Below are 13,564 nucleotides of genomic sequence, written 5' to 3' on the forward strand. Positions count from 1 at the left end.
ATTGTTTGGTTATACATTTGATTTATGCATGTGCTTATATTTATGAGATATGTTTTGGTGAATTGATTATGTTTGTATGGAATTATGGATGCAAGTGTGTTGAATTATATTGGATTAATTGTTTGTATGGAATCTTGATACAAGCATAATTTTATTGGATTGGTTTGTTAACCACATTTGGATTATTAAAGGATTGGAATTGAATGGTTTAAGTGGAATGAATTTATTAATTATTCCACAAGGTTGTTATTTATTTTATTTATTAATCAAGCATGACTTGTTAGTATGTTGAGTAAAAGTGGATTAAGCCGAAATGGCTAGGTGGGTTGTCTATGTTCAACAATTTGGATAATTTGGAAGTTTAATGGTTTTAAAGTTCACCTTGTGATGTGATCACCATTGTCCTAAATAAGATTAAAAGTGAATTGATGTATGATTGTTATGTATGGTCTTCTTGAATGAGTCAGCTATTAATTAAAATTGTAATCACGTAAAGTGAAACATGGATGAGCAATAAAACTCTGGAAAGCGTGCACTTCTAGAGTATTGACAATTATGGGTTGGGGTACACGGTGGTAGCCCATGGCTTTCTGAGGCTTGTTTGATCAACATGTCCTCTTTTCTTTTGGTATTTACGTTTTTATTTTATAATGAAAGTTAGATGGGATCCTAGACTAATTTTGTGAGAATGGAGTCGCGCCCATTCTTGCACCGCGCTAAACTTTTATTTTAAATGGTCATTTGGGACCAAAATGATTTGGTGGATTGGACAACCTCGTCTATTGCTTACTCCAAATTAAATTAATTAAATTAAATATAAAGAGTCGAGTGTTTGCAAATGGTCAGAAGTATGTTGAGTCAACTGAATTGTTTAAGTGGGTGTCTTGATTAATTAATTTGAGTTATATGTTTATTAATTTTAATTAATTGAGCATGCTAGGTTTTGTGCGTTGTAGCTTGTATGTACTCAGCTTTGCTGATTGCGTGCTTTTGTGTGTTTACTTTTAGTCATGGCCTTCGCCTTTCAATGATCCTGTGATGATCCAATTATTACACTTATATTATTGGGGAGAAGTATTGCACAGGTTAGCTTGATGATGTGAAGTTCGGGGATTTGACATACGCGTTGTCAAGGGATTGGTGTGATTGAAAGTATTCATTCTTTGTGTTGAACTTATTTATGTTTTACTATTTTAATTATGTTTTGGGATTTTGAATATTGGTTTGGTTTTAATAAGGGCCTTTATGGCTCCAATTTGTAAGCTTTGACTTATTGGTTTTCGAAATTATATTATCTTAAGATTTAAGTTGGATTTCCGCTGCAATACTTTGATAAACCCTTAACGTTTTAACATGTGGGGGTAACATGCAATGGTTCTCCTCTATTTTTATTTAAAGTAAGTGGTTTGGAAAAAGGAGAATTATTGGGCTGTTACAATATTGTCTCCTCACCCTGGAAGGATAATAAAAGGTCAACTTTGACAAGCTAGGAATACGACAAAAAGGTTGGCTATTGACACCAATCATTGTAATTGTTTTGTGATAGTTTTTTAGTTTAATTAAGGTTAAGATCAATTTTTATTTTTTATTTTTTATTTTAGGGGAGAAAGTCTAATACCCTCCATAGATAATAAAAATGACGGAAATTTGTACGTAAAAATTAGTCATAATTTTCACACTTGCATGCATAATAAAACGAAAAATAAAAATGCAAAGCTAAAAACAAAAAAGAAATCATATATATATATATATATATATATATATATATATATATATATATATATATATATATATATATATATATATATATATATATATATATATATATATATCTACAAAGTCAAAATAAAAACAAGTATAGGTACATCTATGATAGCGGACCCCGCAACTGTTGAGGAACATAAAACATATCAAAAATCTGTACAGTCCGAGGAGTCAAATCCTCGCCCTCAACATGATCAGAAAGAGCAGGAATCGAGAAAGTAGGGCCAGCCCATCAAGGTTCACCCTGCTGCACGCCCAAATGCTGAGGCTGTTGAGTATGTTGTGGATGTTGCGACGACGAGCCAACCTCGTACGTCCCACCACCTACTGAAGGAACTGACGTGATGCCTCCTTGGCTAGTTGGCCCCTTAATGCACCCTCAAACGAGGAGCCAGAACTCTCAAATCTGACAATACGGTCCAAATTTGCTCGACGGCCCTGGCTCCCAACTGAGGTCTGACGAAACCTTGAGTCAGATCCTGATTTTTTTTCTCCTAGCCTCGGGTCTCGTACGAGTTCGTGTCGGAGAAATTGGCTAAAATAGAAAAAGTAAATCAAGTCGAGAACAAAAAGGCAAATATAAACATAAAAGGAGTCAAGAGAAATACTTTCATGTCGTCGTCACCGCGACAACACAAAGCTCGGTGGATCAACCTCACGAGCTGGTAGCGAAAGGCATCCATGCCCCTCGCCATCCTTAAAATCACCTCGCGAGAAAACTGCCATGTCACAAAGTCAGAAATAATCAAAGCATATACACAAATAAGATAACAGATAAAGTGACTCACCAAAGTCTGGTGTCGAGGTATTGACTCTTCAAACCGCCATAGCTCAGGAGCTAAAGGAATTATCTCCTCCATAGGACAAAAAGTGGCTTGGTAGACGATAGATACCGGCAGAGGCACAAACTCTCTGGTCAAAGCCTATCAAATCGAACCCGAATAATTAGGATTGGCTCGGGGCTATCAAATGAACAAATAAAAAATTCAAAAGATACCTCTCTAGACTCTAGCAAGCAAGGTGGTGGAGGCAAGCGCGACAAAAGTCTTTCCTCATAGCTACGGTTCGAATGGATATGAGTCCTCCAATCCGAACTCGCCAGTGTCCTAGTCGCCTAAGCTCTCAGCCTTGTCTGATCGAACATGTGACTAGTAAGATAGAAGGAATAGCAGGGGACTCCGAGGAGTGCTGAATCGCAACTCTCTCGCCCAGGTAGACCACAGCATCGAAGTCCTCTGAAAATACCGAAGCTCGGCAGTGTACTGCACGGCCAAAGTAGGGAAGATAAACTCATCCCACGGCCGAAATCGAACCTCGGGCTCCTACAAAACGAACATCCATAAGCTGAAGTCCTACTAAAGGTAATACAAACACAGAGTATTAACAAGCATACCGAGAGAAGTAGCTCTCAAACACGAGCAGTAGCAGTCTGGTCGTTCAAACGGCCTCCACAAGTGGCAGCTATAGGGAGCCCACGAGGCGAAGGCCTTGCTAGTGAAAAGAAGGGAAATACTCGTAGAATCATACCTTTGAGACAAGATAAGGTGTCAGCAAAAGCTAAACACAAAACCTTAAAACAAGCTTTAGGTAAAAGAAATATACCTCTACGATCCCCCAAAAACTGGAAAGCGTGACTTTCCCGTCCAAATTGCGGTTGCGATAAGCGAGTCACAATCCAAGAAGGAAGTCAGCATAGGCCAAGCTGGCCCAATCATATGATCAAACCATACGAAGGTCACAAAGAGCAGGAAGATAGTAGAGTAGCACATGGCTACCCTTGTTAGGGGAGAAGGTCCCCGACAAAACGGTCAAAGCAAATATGCATACCCGCTGCTCTAGGGTAGTCGCACTGTCCTGAAAGGCCTCCATCAGTATGGTTCGACAAATTCACCGAGCGCTGATCTGTGTCGGTTGAGCCTCAGAACGAGCTCAAACAGCTATGGGGCCAATCAACTCCTCTACCTCCGGAGAGTAAATGCTGATGTCCCTGCCGAAAGGCACCGCGGTTGCCCGAAAATTTAAACCGGTGATGAGAGAAATGTCGAGAGGAGTGATATTCATCTCGCCCCACGAAAAATGAAAAGTTTTGGTGGTGTCCCTAAAGAACTCCACCAGAGCTCGAACCAAACAACGACCCGACGAGAAAGAGTACACGGCCCGCGTAGCAAGGAGAAGAGGAGTTAGTCCACAAGACTCCCATAACTCGCGCAACTCGATATTGTCGCGAAAGTATAGGTCGTACATCTGACCAAAGATACGTTTCCTGAGCCGTGGCAACGAATACGGTCGGCTGTCATCCCAAGCCACACGCGCTCTGAGATGTGAAATTGAGGAGCAAACACTCAAGGAACTCCCCTAAGCTTGTAGAAGCTCCCTCGTTTGTGTCAATAGGCTCGTTCTCCTGATGAGCGTCGCGAGAGCGAGAACCAGAGTTGCGATGTCGAGCTATGCTAAATTATGCAAAACAATAATAAATCAAAGTTTCTATGGTATCTAAGGTTCTCTTAGCCACATGATACTATGTTCGTCAAAAACAGAGTACGTAGTACTAAAACAGAGCATGATTTTCTTATTCAAGCAGAAATAACATTTTCAAGAAATCAAGCAATTTCTTACAATACTACAGCAAAAATTGTGACAAATTGAGTATGAATAGCTAGCAAGAACATCAAGAATGAGCCACATTGTTCCCACAAATTCAAAGGGGTTAACAATGGCAAAACGTTCGTTTCTTCACCAAATTGAGTCAAACAAGTCTCAAAACAATCCCAAGGCAGTATACAAGCATAAACAAACAATTTCATGGCATAAAAAAGGTGATAAATTACAAGTATTCAAGTAACATACCGAGAGTATCAACTCTCAAATGCAAGCCATTGTAGCCTGGTCATTGAGGTGGCCTCCCCAACAGGCAACAACGGGGAGCTCGCGAGGTGAAGGTCTTGTCGGCGCAAGAGACGGGAAATACTCGTAGAATAAGAACTACGAGGATAAAGAAGTATCAATACATGCTAATAAAAATATAGAGCTAACTTTAGTAAAGGAAATAAAGTATACCTCCACGAGTCTCCAAAAGCTGGAGAGCGTGATATCTCCCTCAAAGGAACCATGACGACTAGAAAATCGCAATCCAACTAGGAAGTCCGCATAAGCCAAGCCGGCCCAATCATATGACCGGACAATATGAAGGTCGCGAAGAGCAAGTAGGTAGTAAAGTAAGACTTGACTACCTCTGTCAGGAGAAAAGGTCCCTGACAACAAGATAAGAGCAAAGATGTGCACCCGCTGCTCTGGGGTGGTCACATAATCCTAGAAAGCCGTCGTAAACGTGGACCTGCGGATACATAGAGAGCTGAGATGCGTCGGCTCGGCCTTGCTACGATCTCGAATAGCAATAGGGCCCAACAACTCTAGTACCACCGAAAAATAGATGGTGATCTTGCTATCGAATGGAAGCACGACTGAACAAAATCCAGCCTCGAGATGAGACTGAGTCAGTAGGGGTAACAGTCATGTCACCCTAAGGGAAATGGCTTGGCCCAAAAGAATACAGAGCCTGAGTGGCTCGGAATAGAGGAGTCAAACCACAAGACTCCCACAGTCGACGTAAACTATCGTGATCACGAAAGAAGGTATCGTACAAGGAGCCAATGGTGTCGTTGCCAGAACCTTGGCTACGAACTCTCCCACTATGAATCCCGGGTCGAACGCGCTCCGAGTTGTGGAACTCAGGCGCAAAATACAGAGTACGCTCGTCCCACTTTGGGAATTCCCCTAGAGAAGAATAGGTCCCCACGCCAGCGTCAACAAGATTGTCCTCCCGGCGAGCCTTTCTAGAACAAGAGCTGGAACCTCGTCGTCTAGCCATGCTATATTATGCAAAGTAACGATAAATTAAGGATTCTATAGTATCTAAGGTTCGCGTAGCCGCATGATACTATGTTGGTTAAAAACAGAGTACATAGTACTAAAACAGAGCATAATTTCAATACATGCAGATAACATTTTTTAGCAATCAAATAATGTTTTTCAACTGTGACAAATATTATGACAAATTGGATAAGAGTGGCTAGAAAAAATACAAAGAACAAGCCACATTGTTCTCACGAACTCAAAGGGCTTCACAATGGCAATTCGCTCATTTCATCACAAAGTTGAGTCAAACAAGTCTCAAAATACTCCCAAGGAAACATACAAGCATAATCAAGCAATTTCATGGCATAAAATTCAAAAAACAAAGCAAATTAAGCAATAAGAGTTTCAAATTTCCCAAAATTCGTGAAAAAACATGCAAAATTCAGCAAAACCGAGGTGAGTTTGAAAAATGTTTCTAAGATTGGGAAACTAGATGAAATTAGCTTTGATTTACAACAAATTTGAGCGAATTTGGTTGAGAAACGAAGGCGAACGAGCAAGATGAACTTCTGAGCGAAACCGAGCAATCGAACAGCAACAGCGGAAATGGAGAATAAAGGGGTTTTATTTCTAAAACCCAACATCATCGCTAGACAACAAGGTTGTCACCAGGCGCTAATGCCTATCGCCTGGCGACATAGCAAAATCCTGGCGATAGAGCGTAGCAGCGTTCGCTTAAGGATGGCAAACAGGTCGGGTCGAGTCGGGTCGGGTTAAGGTCGACCTGTTTACATAAATATGTCAGGACCCCCCAATCTAAACCCGACCTCAAAAAATACAACCTGAACCCGACCAGATTTTAAACGGGTTTACCCGAACTCAACTTGTTTTGACTTGATTTTTTTAAAAAAAACCCTGTAATTTGCTTAACCTTAAATTTTTTTTAAATAAACCATTAAACCTTGGAGGAAATTCCACAAAAAATGTGGTACTAGATGCGACAGGTTACTTTCCTTATCCATCTTTGGCTCGATGTTATAAAAATGCTATTAAACTCCAAAACTCATTCTTACTAGTTAAATGCATTCAAGATAGTATATCGTCTATAAGTGAAGTTTTGATTGAATATTCCAGTGTTTGGTTTCAGATAATTGCTTGTCTTGTTTACATTCACAAAACCTTGAAGCTGTAGAAAATGTTTAGAAGTTTGTGGGTTAGAGTGAGATGCACAACTTAAGAAAATCAAATTTAAGTAAAGAGAATTAATTAGAAAGTAAATTACCTTTGAAAGTGTTGAGATGAAGATTCACAAGCTTCAATCAACAATTTTCATGAAAAAAAAATAAAAACAAGAGAGAGAAGAGGGAGAAAAGGCTGGAAAGAGAGAGGAGAGAGAAAGAGAATGAATGATGAGTGAAAGAGGGAAACGGCGTGAAAGAAACTAAGGAAAAATCTTTGGTTTTTTTTTTATTTTTTTCATTTGGTGATTCGGGCTTGGCTAATATTTAACAATTAGGGTGTAAAATTAGGCTTGTTAATCAGGTTTAGGCGGGTTGTGTTCGGGTTGACCCGACCTGTAACCGACCTAATTAATTAAACGGGTTTAGGTGGGTTGGTTTTGATTTGGGATTTCCAACTTGAACCTAACCCGTTTAACATCTGGTCGGGTTTGGGTTGAACCAATTACATAAACGGGTTGAAAATTCCTCACAAAAACCATTAATTCTAGGTTGGGTTTGGATCGGATTGTCGGGTCGGGTCAGCTTTTGCCAGCCCTACGTGTGCTGGTGCGACGACAGGACACATGTCCCCCATAAATGATTATGAGGACCTTATACAGCAGTTTCGGGTTTCTTACTATGCCAGTTAGCCCTTATAAGAAATTTGACATTATTAAGTAGTCGGCTCGATTATAATCGCAGTAAGTGATCGACTTGACAAATGATCATCTCACTTAGATTAAAGCGCCTAAGTATTGGCTCATTGCAAGCATCGAGGTAATGGTTCACAAAGAAGCACAAGCGCCAAGGCACCAACTCATTCAAAAAATGCGTCGAGGTACTGTCACAACAACAATTTCAGCGAAGCATTTGCACACAAATATTCAAGAAAAGCACTAAGGACCAACAAATGGTGGTCTTCGAAAATTTTCCTCGCAAGATTATCAATACGAAATTGAATATGGCTACAAGCAGCGGTCTTCGACGATGTCCCGAAGCACAGAGGATATTCTTTATAGCCCAAGGCACAGCCGTGGTGAGGCACTGCCACAACCCCTGAAGATGGTGAGGCACATTTACCTTCAACGATGTTCCCAAATTAATGTGGAGGATTGTCACAAGCAAATGAAGATAGCGAGGCACTGTTACCTTCAGTTGGCGTTCACGAGGCACTGTAGAGGTCGTCACACCAACAATAATGCAGCAACAAGTTGGTTACCCCAAAGACGTATGCTCGACGGTGCAAGATACACGTTTCTTAACTCTTTTATTTGTTTAAATAACGCTAGTTTGCAGGTATCGGCGTTACAAGAATGATTTAGGACCGCAGAACGTTATAAATAATTCTCCGTCCCTATCACTACTTTGACTTTTGTTTTTAAAACTTGCGTTTCTCCAAACTCAGTCAAAGTGGGGGCTTCTATAGACACCCAAATGTGTCTCCCCAAAACCAAAACCTGTGATGAATATATTTCATGTCATTTGATTATCGAACAAAATGAAAGTGTAAAAAGTTAGGTGATGTGGTTGTTTTTATTAAAATATCTCTCTTGTTGTTTTTGAAAATATTTTTTTGCACCCTATTATTGTAAATAGCCAGTCCAATTTATTTTGTTCCATGATAAGGGTCCAATAATATTGTAGTTGGATTGGGCTCGAAAAAAGCTTTCCAACAATATATTACAAGCCCAATTTCGATAAATAATGAGGAATTTACGGCCAAAACTAAATTTGGGCCCGAAATGAATTTTATACGTGGCCCGATGATATAGAGGAGGGCCTATTAACTATTATTCCTAAATTTATTAGGATTGATTTTAATCTTCTAGAATAATATAAAAGGTTCTTTTAAATTCTAATGAGATTCGGATTAATAATTATATTGTAAAGAGTTTTTTTTTAATAAAAAAAGTGATTTATCACAAACCTGATTTTAATCTGATCAACGTGGAATTAGCTACTTAATCATATTAAGAAGAGGATTCCGCGTACCAAGCGCGTTTTATTTCTGACTTAGCGCGATGCGACAAGTTTGTCGCCTGGAGCTAATAGCTATTGCCTGGCGCTATGCTTGTCGTCTGGCGCTAAATCATATCGTTGGAGACAGGAGGTATTTTATTCCGAATAGAACTTGATTTGTTTCCGGACTATTTTTTCTAATAATAGGGGTCGTATCTCCCCATTTTCATTCATTCACAACCATAATCTCTCTCTAAAAGCTAGAAGCTTTCTCTCTCTCTACTCTTTTTCTAAACCTTCCCTCTCACAAATTTACACATACATAAGTTCTAGACACACCTTGCCAAGTTCGAAATTGCTTTTTCCCAACGTGAAAAGTTTATAATTTTTGAGGGTTTGGTCCCAAATCTCTATTTCAATTATTTAAATTAATTGTTTGATTTATTATTTTCCTTGAAGTTAATTACTTACGCGTGTATTTTGTTATTAGAAAGAGACACGAGTCATCCAAATAAGTTGTTTTAATTATTTTTTTTGATATAAAAAGCATGTTTGATTATTTTGATTCCTAGTATCATGTTTAGGGTAATAACTAATATTTCTAATATCATGTATGTTTATATGACGCTTCCTATTCTTTCCAATATCATGTTAGTACCATGTAAGGGTTAAAGATTTGATCTTTGATGTTTAGTGACATGCTTTGATGTTTAGTGACATGCTAGGGTTTGTTATTAATCTTGTTAGTATCATGCCTAGGATCTTGCTAATATTATTATGCTTGATTATGATGATGATTGTTATTGTTGCTTTATATTATTATTGTTATTGCTTGATCGCGCCTTTTATGCATGTTTAAAGGGAATTTGTACTTGTAATCAGACTTAATGAGATAATTAATAATCTTGTTTAGGTTAATGTGATTATAATTCAAGTGATTGCCAATAATAGTTTTGTTTGTGCATTAATATTCAACCAACATAGATTAAACAGGTTTAGGGTTAACCTAATGATAGTATGTTAGTCAGAAAGAGCATATGAATATGAGAAGAATAAAGTAGAGGCCTATTATTAGGGCAGGTTCAATCTCTTTTAGGTAGGATTTGTACCTTCATTCTCGAATATTCAGTCATGGTTCCAGATCACTATGGAGTTAGCGATCTCATGAATCAATTTTGGTTGGTTTACCATGATTAAGAGGATATGTATACATTATAGCTAACACACAATTTATTTAATTTGTATTTTCTTTGGTTTGTAGCTAATTTAAATTTGTTTCTTTCCCCATATTGATATGCTGTTTCTTGGATTTGTATGTTGGTTTCTTTCCAATTATAAAAAGAAAATACAATTCCATATTGATTTATTGGGATGATGTTGGCTACGGGTGGGATTTAGTGAATTTTTTAATTGGAGCTTGTATTATTTTACTTGGCTATGAATAATTACACAGTTTCATGTGCATTTAGAATGAATTCCGTATTTAGAGTAATAATTGCTTCTTGTTGGTAAACATAGTCTAACAACTACAATGTAAGGTTATACTATAGTTTTTTTTTTTTTTTTTTTTTTTTTTTTTTTTGGCTTCTGAATGAGGTAAAAGTACTTGACATCCATAATTAGACTTGTAGGCCTAATACACAATAACACTAGAACTTCGTATGTATTACACATCAACAAGAAAGACCCAATTATATAATAGTGCTATCATGATTATGGTAATGCAAGCAAGTACTCTTCCAAACCTCTAGCTATCTCAAGATGACCAACCTCTTTAATAGATTTAATCACTATGCCAATAAATTGAGTTTCACTCAAATATTTTTTGTTGTAAGAAACACAAAACTAATAAAGGGATTTTAATTACTCCATCAAATTTACGCCCACTCTCGAATATATTATGCAATATTACTTTGTTCATATAATTTATATAATTCATTTGTAAGATAAATTAAAAGACTACAAAAAAAAAAAAAAAAAAAAAAAAAAAAGATCATTTATCATTTCCTTTTGTATCATTCAAAAGAGGTAATTGGGTTTCTTTTGAAACTCATGCTTAGACATAAATTGGAAAGTTGCATTTTAGGGTGGGGCTCCAAAGCAAAAGTCTATTGTTACTACAGAAATAATAAAAAAAAAATCTCTTGAAAATCAATTACTTATTTTATGCCCTACTCTAATTGGATATGAAAACATGGATCATGATCCATATATAATTCATCTTATATATCAACCTTAGTACTTTCACTCCTCTCATTCTTGCTTAAAAGCTTAACCTCTATAAGTATCTCTTTCAAACAAGCTATATGAACATCAATTATTTTTTTTTATTTTTTTTTGGGAAAACTAATCATTTCAATACAAAGATGCTAAAGTCACTAAGCCTTTAAATTTAATAGCCACAAAATAAATGATGAAAGATATTAGGAATAGATATATTTTAGTTGGTTGTCATGTAAAACAAAATTTGAATTGAACAGAACAAATCACCAAATTCATTAGTTTAAGTTAAAATTATCATAGTCAAATATATGAAGTCAGTACAAAGTTAGAGTCGTAGACACATTCAGAAACAAAGACTACTTGTATTACAAGAAATCTTATGAGGCATGCCATGTGGTAGCAGCAGCTGATGTGGCAGCTTATGTGGTAGTGTGACTAATTCTGAAAAAAAAAAGTTTGATAGTAGTAGTAAATTAATAGTGTTTGATAATAATAAAAGAATATTAGACAAAATCAAATTAATCAAAATTTTGTTTAGATTGATTAAAATTTATTAACTCTTCAATAACACTGACCGTTATGAAAATTACCTCTTCATGATTAGTCATAATGGATCGAAAATGGATGCCAAAAGATCGTACCGGAGGAGAATATGAGAAAGGAATGGAGGAGTTCATTGCTTTTGCGATTAAACATTCTAAACATCCGAATAGAATAATATGTCCATGTGTTGAATGTTGCTTTCAAACCCGACTTAGTGCTGAAGAACTAAGAGATCATTTGACCATTTATGGAATAGATGAAAACTACACGAATTGGGTATGACATGTAGAGGTTGGAGATGTTTCTCTTGATTGGGGTGGTGCTCACGATGAGCCAAATGAAGACAACACCTGGGAAGGAGGAGATCACTTAGAGGAGTTGACTCGTGTGATTGAGGAAGAATTACAAGATTTCCCAAATATGCTTGATAACATAACTAATGATGCAAAAACACCCTTATATCCCGGTTGTACAAAACACACAAGATTGTCAACTATCTTAAAATTGTACAACATTAAAGTTGGCAACGGGTGGAGTGATAAAAGCTTCACAACGTTACTTGAGTCTTCAAAAGATGTGTTGCCTGAGGACAATACGATTCCGAGTAATTCACATGAGGCCCAAAAGATGTTGCGTTCAATGGGCATGAGCTTTGAGAGGATACACGCATGTCCTAATGATTGTATTTTACATCGAATGGAGTATGCATCTTTAACAAAGTGTACTGAGCGCAACGTGTCTCGATACAAGAAGAAATATAAGGTTCCTGCCAAAGTGTTATGGTACTTTCCCATTGTACCAAGATTTTGACGTTTGTTTAGTAGTCCAAAAGATGAAAAGAACCTAACTTGGCATGCAAATGGGAGGATTAAGGATGATGGTATGCTTAGACACCCTGCCGATTCTCCGCAATGGATTAAAATTGATAAAGAATTTCCTGAATTTGCACGTGAAGATAGAAATCTTTTTCTTGCACTCGCCACCAATGGCATGAACCCATTTGGCAGTCAAAGTAGCTCATATAGTGTATGGCATGTTATTTTGGTTATATATAACTTATCTCCAGAGTTGTGCATGAAAAGAAAATATATAGAAAATATATGATGCTATCTATGTTAATCTCAGGGCCAAAACATGCAACCCGGGAATGACATAGATTTTTATCTTGCGCCACTTATTGAAGACTTAAAGATGTTGTGGGACACAGGTATTGAAGTGTTTGATGCATCTCATAACGAGAATTTTAATTTAAGGGCTATGCTTTTTGGGACAATAAATGATTTTCCTGCGTATGAAAATCTTTCTGGATATAGTAACAAAGGATATAAGGCATGTCCTATATGTGATGATGGTATGTGTGATATGTATTTAAATCACAGTAACAAATTTATTTATCCTGGTTATCGTCAATTTCTTCCATAAGACTATCACTATCATAGACTTAAAAAAGCTTTCAATGGTAAGACGGAAGAGGGTAAAGTACCTAAGCCACTAGCTGGTGATCAAGTTTTTGAAAAGGTAAAAGGGTTGGAAGTCAAATTTGGAAAGAAAATGCAGATCTTCTTCCCAGCACTAGTTATAAGAAGAAGTCAATATTTTTTGACCTTCCATATTGGAGCTCTTTGTATGTGCGACATTTTCTTGATGTCATGCACATTGAAAAAAATGTGTGTGATAGTCTTATTAGAACTTTGCTTAATGTTCGTGGAAAGAACAAAGATGGTAAAAAGTCAAGATTGGATCTCGTTGACTTAGGCATTAGAGAAGAACTAAAACCTCAGACTAAGAATAGGCGTACATATCTACCTCCAGCCTATCATACGTTATCAAAGAAAGAGAAGGTTGCTTTTTGTGAATTCTTAAGAGGAGTTAAAGTTCCAGAGGGTTAATCTTCAAATATTAGTAGCCTTGAGTCTATAAAAGACTTAAAACTAATAAGTTTAAAGTCTCATGATTGTCATATTTTACTAGAGCATATCTTGCCAATTGCTTTGAGGTCT

The sequence above is a fragment of the Chenopodium quinoa genome, unplaced genomic scaffold, assembly GCF_001683475.1.
Source record: "Chenopodium quinoa cultivar QQ74 unplaced genomic scaffold, ASM168347v1, whole genome shotgun sequence".
NCBI classification, from domain to species: Eukaryota; Viridiplantae; Streptophyta; class Magnoliopsida; order Caryophyllales; family Amaranthaceae; genus Chenopodium; species Chenopodium quinoa.